Source organism: Gobio gobio, assembly GCF_949357685.1.
Source record: "Gobio gobio genome assembly, chromosome: 10".
NCBI lineage: Eukaryota > Metazoa > Chordata > Actinopteri > Cypriniformes > Gobionidae > Gobio > Gobio gobio.
Genome location: NC_137116.1, coordinates 8,290,358 through 8,298,167, shown reverse-complemented (window position 1 = coordinate 8,298,167; position 7,810 = coordinate 8,290,358). Strand labels below are relative to the sequence as shown.

Genomic DNA, 7,810 nt, shown 5'->3' with positions numbered 1-7,810 from the left:
GGAGTAAGATCATAAATGGGTGGATGGATGGAGTAAAATCATAGATAGATGGGTGGATGGATACTGTAAGATCATGGATGGGTGGGTGGATGGATGGAGTAAGATCATAAATGGGTGGATGGAGTAAGATCACAGATGGATGGGTAGATGTGGCTAAACTGTGGTCTTCAGATTAGCATTAGCATGTGAGCCTGTGCCCTTAGAATACTGTATAGTCTGGTGTCAGCCGCGTCTACAGACGAGCTCTGAGCAGAACCTCCAGTCTCTCACTGCCCTTTGAGCTCAACAGAATCTGGTTCAGGAATACTGAAGATGGCATTGAATCATCAGTTCACATAAAAAAAAAAAAAGAGAAAACCCACACAAGATCGTCTCAAACTGCTTTTATTACATCTTAAATAACAGTACATTTTAATATAGTTTCTATCTTGCATCCAGCTTTCTGTTGTACACTGACTTTAAAATTAAATACAAAAGATGGATGAGGGTACAGTGGGGGATGCAGAGCTGCGAGTTATTCATCGAGGAGAGGACAGGGAAGAGAGGGAGAAAGAAAAGCAAATTTAGTTCTTTTTTAGTCTTTTATTTTTCTTGCCAGCTCCAGGCCTAACGCACAACGACAGCACTGTTTGGTTTTTGTACAGAATGTTGCAGAGAAAGAACAGAATGGAAGAAATGCCACTACAGCTAAGGAAAGAGCGCTTTTCTTGATACATGTCGAGAGGGAATGACGGACGTTCTGCCGTTCCGATGCTGCGGTGTTTTTTTTCTTCCTTTTTTATTAAAGAACAGAAAAACCTGTTTGTTACAAAATGTCTCTAGCACTGTCTTTGTATCGGAAATTTTTCTTTTGCTACAGAGAGAGAGAGAGATTTCTTTGTTCTAGTTATTTGAGTGTGAGCATGTGTGTGTGTGTTTGTACAGGGTCAGTGTGTGTGTGAGTGTGAGTGTGTGTGTGCGCGTGTGTGTGTGGGGATTCACAAACTCTCCAGGGACAGAACAACTCACCATTCATTTTCGTGATCAACATGTTTGCTTCTCTTAAGTGCATAGCTTCGAAAGGTGAACTAAATTGTGTATGCACGGAGTAGCAAAAGAAAAGAAAGAAAAAGTAAAATAAATACTGTGGTGATCTATTTAACAGGTTATTTAAAAAAAGAAAACATCAAGGACTTAGTTCCATATGCACCTCTTTTAAGCAATTCTACAGCATGCGATTCTACGAGTTTCCCACCCATGGCAGACAACCAAAATAAGAGTTTTTTTTTGTGAATTTTTTAACTTAAAAAGTTTGCAATATCATTATTTTCAAACATTGATTTATACAACATGTCATTCACAGAGTAGTAACTGTTTTCCAAGCACAAAACGGGCACCTCTGTCGAAACCAAAAAAACAAAAAAAAAAATGAAGAACCGCCCACCCCTCCTTCAACATCCTCCACATCAAAGAGAGAAAAAACTGGAAAGGAAAAATACAAAATAAAGTTATTAAAATGATTGGTTAATCTTCATGGAGTTACTCGACGTTTTTCCAAAAGAAGCATGAGCGGAAGAATGGTTAAAATCGACATGGTTTTCATCTTCATAAATCGAGCATTCGTCATCATCAACAGCACGTGCTTGGTTAGTTAACGTATTTGCAAAATTGTATTACTTGTGCAAACGTAAAAATTGCAACTATACCAAAGAAGAGAGAGAGAGAGTTAATAATCAAATTTCCCGGGACTAAACATACAGGCCTGATAGCAGCTAGTGGACCCCTGATCAAATCCTTTACCGAGTGTTTTAACGCTTAACTACCAATTATTGATCCCGAAAAACTAGAGGACAAAAGCACGCCTGCCATCCTGACTGGGGGAGGGGGAGGTCCAAAAAAGGCCCATAAAGCTATCGAGCAAGATTCTTTCTGCTTTCATGTTATAGATCGATGACGTTAGCATAATGACAGTAGCAGTGGAATGAGTGTCTTTATGTTCTCAGAAAATGGTCCCAGGAGGATGCACAATTATCAACTTTTATCCCCTTTACCCGACTACAATCTAGCTGAGTGTAACAATTGTGCTCTTTTTTTCTTTTCCAAAGGAGAAATTTTTGCTCTTTTGTCGTTTATAGATGTTGGGGGTCAGTTCTGTTGTGTTTGAGAAGGAGAGAGGAGAATAAAATCGAACATTTTCATTTTGGAATGGTCTTCCAGTCAACCTTAGAGTCCGGATGCGATCTGGGAAGAGAGGAGGAGAAACGTTTTCTTAAAATCAGATTCACAACTTTAACACCTTGAGTACACTTGATCAAATACACTCAATATACACATGCAGTAGTGAAGGTTTATGTACTGATAGTGCTGGGCGGTATACCGGTTCATACCGAATACCGGTATTTATTTTTATGATGATATGAATTTTGATGATACCGCAATACCGGTATGTGTCGCACTGTAGTGAGAGCACAGCTGAGATCGCATCACAGCCTATGGTAAGTCAGATATGGTAAGTATTGAATGAGCACTCAACAGAGCTGGAAAGTAACAAATTACATTTACTCGCGTTACTGTAATTGAGTAGTTTTTCTGCGTACTTCTACTTTTTTAAGTAGTTTTAAAAATCTGTCATTTTACTTTTAATTAAAGGATTAGTTCACTTTCAAATAAAACTTTTGCTTAGAATTTACTCACCCCCTTGTCATCCAAGATATCCATGTCTTTCTGTCTTCAGTCGAAAAGAAATGAAGATTTTTGATGAAAAGATTTCAGGATCTTTCTCCATATAATGGAAGTCAATAGCCTCCAAACGGTTCAAGGTCCAAATGAGAGGTTCAGTACAGCTTCAAAAGGGCTTTAAACCACATCAAACGGTACCAGACAATCAATAAGGGTCTTATCTAGCGAAAACGATCGGTCATTTTTATAAAAAATAAATAAATTTTAAGTTTTAAGCTCGCCTTGCTCTGTTTAGTGATGCGCGCTCGTGACGTCACGTAAAACGCAATTACGTTGAAAAGGTCACGCTAGACGCAGGCGCAAAGACGTTTGAATATGTGGATAAGGTCCTCCTTCCGCTCATTTATAAACACTGACTCGGTACTTCCGCCTGCGTCTAGCGTGACCTTTTCAACGTAATTGCGTTTTACGTGACGTCACGAGCGCGTCTTATTTAAGACCCTTATTGATCGTCTGGTACCGTTTGATGTGGTTTAAAGCCCTTTTGAAGCTGTACTGAACCTCTCATTTGGACCTTGAACCGTTTGGAGGCTATTGACTTCCATTATATGGAGAAAGATCCTGAAATCTTTTCATCAAAAATCTTCATTTCTTTTCGACTGAAGACAGAAAGACATGGATATCTTGGATGACGAGGGGGTGAGTAAATTATAAGCAAAAGTTTATTTGAAAGTGAACTAATCCTTTAAGTATGTTTTGTTTGAAGTATTGTACTTCGCTACATTTTAAACCACATCCGTTACGGAGTAAAAATAAATAATACAAAGGGGGGGGGGACGCGATCCGGAAACGACTGCATTGAATTGAAGGGCGGGAGAACGAACGCAAAAAAAAAAGAAAAGAAAAAAAATTCACTAAAAGATGGAGACGGACGGACAGACATACGTCAGACCCAGCTGAAAGCGAAACGCCGTCGTGAACCCATGGATAGTATGGAAAAACTTTGGATATAGACAAAAAATAGCTGGGTGTTGTCCTGGAGGATATCGAATTAGCTAAAAAATGTTGATGCAAAGGAGGAAACACATAGAACATGTTCGGGAACACCATCCCTCTGTGCAGATAGAGGTACGTTTATAACTTCAGGCTTAATGTTTTCTGTGATGCAGAGGAAATCCCGGAATTACCTACAGTATAACGCAGATGTCACGTAAAACACGCAAACTGATGGATGAATGAATAAATCGACAGTAGAGCTGTACAATAAATCAAATCGCGACATGGTGTGTGAATATTAAAGCTCAAAACACTGCTATATGAATATGATCTGCTTGGCGCTGCTCATTCACACAGAGACAGAACATTTCGTCTACTAGCCTACATACTTAAGTAGCCTACGCGATGCTCGTGGTGTTTAGCGTCTCAAAAAACATATTTGGGCATGAACATACAGTATGAACATTTCCAGAGCTGATCTGAGACCCCCTAATGAACATTTTCATCATTTTATTTGATTAAAAGCCATTATCAAATACACTCTGAAACAGATCTTCCCTGAAATAGGTCCTCACTAAAACCCGTCAAAATAAACGGTTTAACTAGATGAAATTGTGACAGAAATATATTACTATTGTAGGCCTATAGAATACCTGTCAAAATAATAATAATAATAATAATAACAACAATAATATTACATCATTTAAACATTATTTAAGAATATATTTTTAAATCCATGGTTTAATTTAGTAAAACAGCAGCGCTTTGCCCAAAAAAATTAAAAGTATTTGATTACCACCGTTTTGGTCATGTATTTGTATTAAATCATAAAAAGAAGAATTTCTTAGGACTCTATTATTCTTAAAGTTGTTAATCTAATTCATAATAATTTATTTAGTTCATTTTGACATGTTTAATTGAAATTTTAATTAAAAACAACAACAAATGGTTTCAAGTTTGTTATAATAAAGCATTTGTTCAACAACAAAAAAAAAAAATCAGATTTCATTCATTTAATGCCATTTTAACTGGTGATAATAATAACCATAATTGAATAATACAGTTTATTTATTAAATAATTAATCCCGTGATGCTGTGAAACTGAGGTTTTCATATTGTGAAAATCTCATTCTATTACAACCCTACACGTGATAGTCCCCCACCCCGCTGTTAAAAAAAGTAACTCAGTAACTTTTACTCTGAGTACATTTTAAATTAACTACTTTTTACTTTTACTTGAGTACATTTTTAGACAAGTACTTTTACTTCTACTTAAGTAAAATTTCATTGAAGTAATAGTTCTTTTACTTGAGTAGAATATTTTGTTACTTTTTCCACCTCTGGCACTCAATAACGTCCACTATTGTTTCGGACACCACTACAGATGGCTGTGCCCTCAAATAATGCCCTATTTGAGGTTATAGGGGGCGATTTCGGATTCAGCCCTTGATTACAACAGAGAATTCAAACTACAAGCGGCGCGCGAGAGAGAGCGGTTTCTGCGCGGAGCGCCGCGATGAGATTAACGCGCGTTTAGAGTATATGAAATAGATCCATAAAAAACTTAGTGCTCTAAACATATACCGGCAGCGTATGCGCACATATTTCATCACGTCTTCTTCAAATGAAATGTAACGTTATCCAAAGGACACTGAACTGTACGTCTGATCACGACCGCGATGACACGATGGGTTATTCTGCTACACAGAAGACGATGTAAGTTAATAAATAGACAAACAATTCAAAGAAGAATGGGCAAAAATGTGTTAAACTGACGTGTGTAAAAATATCTTTAGACAGTTTAAATGTTCTTCCGCGTTTCTCCCTCGTTTTGTCAGTTTGTAGTTATATAGGGTTAGATTTTTAAAATGCTTAAGGTGCCCTCAACTCTTTTTTTCTATCTCCCTGGTCATATTCATGTGTCTGTAATGGGTGTGTTTTATTGGTTGTTGCCTCTTCACAGCATCATTTTGTGGGGCTTTGCAAACCTGTATTAATTCTAGTGTGGAATTTTTCTACAATATTCACTCGTCATGACAGTAAAACGGGGCATTCTAGTCAATCTACTGCAGTATTTCCTCTCTCAATCAGTAGAAAATGTGGTTAACACCCGGTCATGCATAGGGGGAAAAATACCGTCATATACCGCGAAACCGATATAAAATTTTGAAAAATACCGCCCAGCACTATGTACTGATATATCAGTGTGTTACTAGATGACATATCTACAACATATTACAATACAAACACTGTCAATTAATCAACAGTAGGATCATAAGCAACAGATACACACATGGTATTCATCAAACTGCTCTGAAACTGAATCTTGTTGTGATTGTGCTCTACTAGAGCAGGATTTCCTGCTTGAATGTTGATCATTTCCTCATATTCTCCATTGTTGCGGCTCCAACAAACCAATGCTCTCCATTGACTTTGTATTGCGTGAAGCTGCCTCCTTGTCATTTCGGACTTATAACAAAAAACAGAACAATGTCTAAAATGTCCCTGTCTGGGCGGAAGTGGTTCAGTGGTTCATGTAGGTTGTCTACAAACTGGAAGGTTGGTGGTTCGATCCCCGGTTCCACCTGACTAAGTGCTGAGGTGTCCATGAGCAAGACACCTAACCCCAGCTGCTCCCGACGAGCTGGATGGCGCCTTGCATGGCTGACACCGCCGTCGGTGTGTGAATGAGTGTGTGAATGAGTGTATGAATGGGTGAATGTAAGGCAAATGTAAAGCGCTTTGGATGGCCGTAGGTCTGTTAAAAGCGCTATATAAATGCAGTCCATTTACCATTTACCATAAAAGCTGCTGTGTGACAGGGTGTACAGCAAACAAGCTCAAAAACACAGAACTTAAGTTTTTATAAGCCGTCAACCCAAAAAAAACATGGATACAGGCAATAAGACGGGAAGCATCAGCAGGAAAATGGGTCAATTTTGGGATCCTGACACTCAGTATGCCCATGTGTGATTAGGGTTGGGAATCGTGAGAAATTTTCCGGTTCCGGTTCCGGTTCCGCCTAACGATTCCGGTTCCGATTCCGGTTCCATTAAAATTATTAAACAAATAGTGGTAAAAGAAAAAGGCACAATACGCAACTCAAACAATCCATTTTGTGTTTATTACTTGCTCTAAAATTTATTTACAGGTTGGCAATGTCAAAAAAGGCCTGTACTGTACATATATTACAGTATTAATTAAGCCATTCTTGCAACACATTTTTTTTCAAATGAACACCTCTGAAATTGTCTTATTACATTTTATCTCTCTGTCTCTGAATAAAACCAAGTTATAAATTATATTTATTAGTTATATTTATTAATTAGTTATATATTAATTTAATAGTAATTCAGTTATTCAGTGAACTTGTAAATAATAAATTGCAATTCAGCATTACAAAGGTAATTGTGCCTAAACGCTTACCTAAACCATGGTGACTCAACGGTTGACAAATAAATAAATAAATAAATAAATATATATATAGGCCTTTCACTATAAATCTGGTATAAGCCCTGAGGCACTCTGTGCTGTAGCAAATGTTTTGTCAAATTGCTAGTGCAGCCTCCTTTGCATGTTATTAACTTTTCACGTGTTACATTTTGCTTCATTATCATTCATTCTTTGGAAATGAATCCATACGTGTGACTTTCTCTTCGCTATGCTGGTGGTCAACGAGAAAATATCTGACGCAAAACCGTAAATGTGTAGCGCGAGGGCTTTCAGTGCTGAACTGCGTTGCCCTCCTGGAAGCGGCAGGCAACGTAATTAATATTCATGATGAGGTGAGCCAGAGTTGCCAGGTTTTCACAACAAAACCCGCACAATTGCACAATCGTTTCAACCCGCGGACATGAAACACAGCCCGCGACAACAGTGGAAAACGGGAAAGCGGGAAAATCACGGAGTTGGCAACACTGGCTGTCACTCGCTATGAAAGGATACGCTTCCAGCGCTTCGCACACACATTGCACCAGAACCGTTTTCGGAACCGAAACTTAGGAATTTCGCGCGGTTCTGGTATTTTTCAAAAATCAGTTTCGGTTCTGCATAAGAACCGGTTCTCGGTTCCCAACCCTATGTGTGATGTAAACAATGTCACTGATAAGTGAAATATCCAAATGTCAGTTTTAAAGATTATATTTCCTGCTGCTGA

General features: G+C 38.1%; 1 protein-coding gene across 12 annotated transcripts in view; it reads right to left on the bottom strand.

The window, feature by feature from the left end:
• Window positions 1-368: 368 nt before the first annotated feature.
• Window positions 369-7,810, bottom strand: part of gnb1a (guanine nucleotide binding protein (G protein), beta polypeptide 1a) — a 60,211-nt gene continuing 52,769 nt past the window's right edge. For all 12 annotated transcript variants that reach the window (XM_079826459.1, XM_079826465.1, XM_079826469.1 and 9 more), the window contains one exon: window positions 369-2,220. The gene's annotated coding sequence lies outside the window, so the exon portion shown is untranslated. The remainder of the gene's footprint in view (window positions 2,221-7,810) is intronic.